Source organism: Sinocyclocheilus anshuiensis, unplaced genomic scaffold, assembly GCF_001515605.1.
Source record: "Sinocyclocheilus anshuiensis isolate Anshui unplaced genomic scaffold, SAMN03320099.WGS_v1.1 scaffold643, whole genome shotgun sequence".
NCBI lineage: Eukaryota > Metazoa > Chordata > Actinopteri > Cypriniformes > Cyprinidae > Sinocyclocheilus > Sinocyclocheilus anshuiensis.
In genome coordinates, this window is record NW_015551067.1 from 1,082,305 (window position 1) to 1,086,105 (window position 3,801).

Genomic DNA, 3,801 nt, shown 5'->3' on the forward strand with positions numbered 1-3,801 from the left:
TGGACGGACGGACGGACGGACGGACGGACAGACAGATAGATAGTAAACAGTTTCAATGTGTTGTCAGATTTTTGGACCCCATTATACACACACACAATTTTAATCCTTCTCTATTTTGTTATATTTTGGGTGCATGAGGTCATCTAAAAACCAGATTATTAGAGGTATATTCTGATGTTAGAAGGTAGATTTGTTAGTGTAACTTAATTTCCTGTACTTTTTGTCTCTCTCCTTACCTTTCATCTCCCTTTCCTGCCAACTTTAGGCAGTTGATTTGGATAAATGGGTATGTCTCATGTCTCATCGTAACCTCAGCACCCTTCTCCTCCTCTGTATCTAAATCTCCTACTCAGTGTCCAGTGTGGATGAAATAATGCTGTAGCTCTTCTTCACTTCTAAAACTTTACTTCTGTCTGACCTTTAACCGCTGTCACCCGTTCCTCACTTTGTCTGGTTTGGTTGGAGTTGGAATCCCATTTGATCTCCAAATGGCATTTCAAATGACACCTCGTCCGTGTGTATAAGTGTGTACATTTGTAAGAAAGAGAGAGAGAAAGAGAGAGCATTCCAGCGTGTAAGATGAGCTCAGTGCCACTGAATCCTGGTAAAGGATATGAACTTCAGTGTACGGCCCGCAACACTAACACTCATTCCTGGACATGAAAGCTGATAAGCAGGTCTACATGAAACCTGTGGCCACACAGATCTGCAGATTTCAAATGTAATTCACAAACTTGCCCCTGGCTTGTTTATTTATTAAATATTTTGGCAAATTTGATTATGCTTTCAGCTATCAAAAAGCGTTATCTCTCTATTTATACCTGCATTACAACATTACATTTTTCAAAAACCTAAAACTCGACAATGTTTTGCGTATGTTTTGCCCCTGGCATGTTTATTTATTAAATATTTTGGCTAATTTGGTAATGTTTTCAGCTATCAGAAACTGTGTAGTCTTCTAAACTGTTTAACAATTTTACTTTATTCATATTAACAACTAATTCTGCAGCATTCAAGAGATTTTCCACAAACAAAAAAACAAATAATAAATAGCTAGCAGGTTCTATGGGCTTCAAATCCATAAAGAAAACCTCATACAAACTCAATTAGAGATGCTTATCTGGAAAAAGATCAGCCAAATTAAGATAAAAAAACAACCTTTTTTTCTCCTATTTTTCACTACTAACTACTGGCCTCCTCAGTAGTCATTTATGCTAACATCGACCTTTTCATTTCATCTCACCTCACCTCACCTCACCTCACCTCATTGGTGACAATTCTGGCATGATATACTCACCCTCATGTCGCTCCAAACCTATATGACTTTCTTCTGTACATTATAAAAAAAAAATTCTCCTTTTGTGATCCAAAAACGGATTTGGAGCAACTTAAGGTTGATAAACAATGTTAGAATTTTCTTTTTTGGGAGAACCATCTCTTTAAGGTCTGCTACGGTGCGCTCTCTCTCTCTCTCTCTCTCTCTCTCTCACTTATGTAATCATACTCATAAATAGTATGAAACTATTGACAAAACTCACTAATAGCAACAATAATCGTGTACTCTTGCTTTTAAACCTTACTGGATGTTGAGAAAAGGTAAGCCGTCCACAGGATGTGTTTGTTGTCCTCATGACGGCTGAATGTGACCTTTGACTCTTTGACTCTTCTGTCCATTGGTTGTTTCTGTATGTATGCTCTCTCCATGGTACTGTAACCCACTTCCTGTGAATGTGAACTTACAGTATGTAACGAAATCTTTGGTACTTTATTCCTCTGTCCCTTCATAACAGTTTTTGTTTTCAGTTTACCTCTTCTTATGTCTCACTGTTGTCCTCATGTGAAAATGGTGGAGCTCTTCCCTTTCCTATGTAAAATGCTGCCGTTTACCATCCAACGTAGTCCACTTTGCTGAGTCCTCACAGCACTATTTGTGTACAAAGAAGTTGTTTTGACTTTATTTTCTCTGTTGTTCCTCAATCTCCAGTCATCTCAGGGAGGGGGACACCGAACGCTGCTCTATGGCCATGCCATCCTCCTGAGACACTACCACTCTGGCATGGTGAGAGATGCATGATGGACCCTTTTCACCATTTACTGACGTTTAATGTAATGGCACTAATTTTAAAGAGATGTGTGTGTTACCCTGAATTACAGTATCTCAGCTGCCTGATGACATCACGTTCACTAACAGACAAGCTGGCCTTTGATGTGGGCCTGCAAAAGGATTCTACAGGTACATGTAATAATCAAGAGCATGGCCGTAGCTGGGGTTTGCGGGGCCCTGGTGCAGGTTGTACCCATGGGCCCTGTTTGAAATTGTGTAAATAGCACAAATAAATAAATACAACAAAGATACAAATTAAACAATCTTTTAAGTTTTTTCACGTTTTTAGGTGTGCAAGTACAGAAACCAAATAAACAAATGTAAAATAGCATTGCATAGTCTTCACTGTATAAATTAAATATAGATTAATTCTTGTTAAATCTACAAAAGTAAGTCAGCCAAGAGCAGTGAGTGATCTCTCTTTTTTTTCTTGGATTAACATTAAGGACACTGACAGCAGCTAGTAAATTAGGTGCCGTCACTTTAAGACACAATGCATGGATCCAATGTAATGATACACATTCAATTTCTTTCTCAACTGTTTACGTTCACTTAAGGCATAACCAACAGTTTTTCGAGGATATTTGCCAAAATGGGTATTTGACATAATTTTGTATGTATTTGTCCGTTCAAGCGCAAGAAGACTCAAAACTCAATTCGGTGTTTGCAGACTGAGACGCAGCTCTCTGCGTGCACACTGTGTGCACAGAACACAGTGAACGGGTGCTGAATTAAACCTGAATTAAATATTTTGCGTCTTTTTGTGCTTTAATGTTTAAATTGGCAAAGTGTATTTGTTCGTTCAAGCTCAAGAAGACGTGAAAGAGGACTCAATTCGGTGTTTGCGTGCTGTCTGAGACGCGGCTGTCTGTGTGCGCACCGAACACAGCTCGCGAGTACTCAGTTGAGCTCTTTCGCGTCTTCTTGTGCTTGAATGTTTAAATTGGCAAGGCTTAAAAACGTGCAAATGATAAGCTTTTGTGATGACGTGCAGCAGTGGCCCGTCAACTGTCCTGAACGTCTTTCATGCTGGCCTCAGGCAGTCGGTTGAAATCGCCGGGGGCCCCCGACAGCTGTGGGCCCCTATAATTGTCACCACCTTTCTCCCCACTAGAAACAGCCCTGATCAAGAGTAATGTGTATTTCATATGTTGAATAATAATAATAAAAAAAATATTATTATTATTATTGTTGTTGTTAGTCATAGTAGTAGTAGTACTAGAGGTTTATTATGTGTTTTTCTGGTTGCATTTCTTTTTCCTGAGCTGAACAACCACAACTACCTACTAGTAGTACTATGCTACAACAAAAAAATTATTATTATTATATTATGTTTTTTTTTATTATGTGTACAATCATAAATTACAATTGCATCTGAATTATGCATAATTTACATAAATAATATTATACAAACAGTGTTACACTTTACAACTGTAAAATGCAAAATTTAAATACAGATGGGAGTAGTGAAAACAGTGACAGTTCTACATCAAAATCCCAGACTTCAGGGATTCAAACAGCAACATCAATGCAATGTCCAGTCCCACTATAGCAGGGGTCTCCAAACTCAGTCCTGGAGGGCCGGTGTCCTGCAGAGTTTAGCTGCAACTCTAATTAAACACACCTGAACCAGCTAATTAAGGTCTTCCTAGGCATACTAGAAACTTCCAGGCAGGTGTGTTGAGGCAAGTTGGAGC

At 38.8% G+C, this 3,801-nt stretch overlaps 1 pseudogene; it reads left to right on the plus strand.

Annotated features, from left to right (window-relative positions):
- The window catches only part of LOC107662145 (ryanodine receptor 1-like), a 113,019-nt pseudogene that overhangs the window by 33,459 nt on the left and 75,759 nt on the right, over window positions 1–3,801 (plus strand).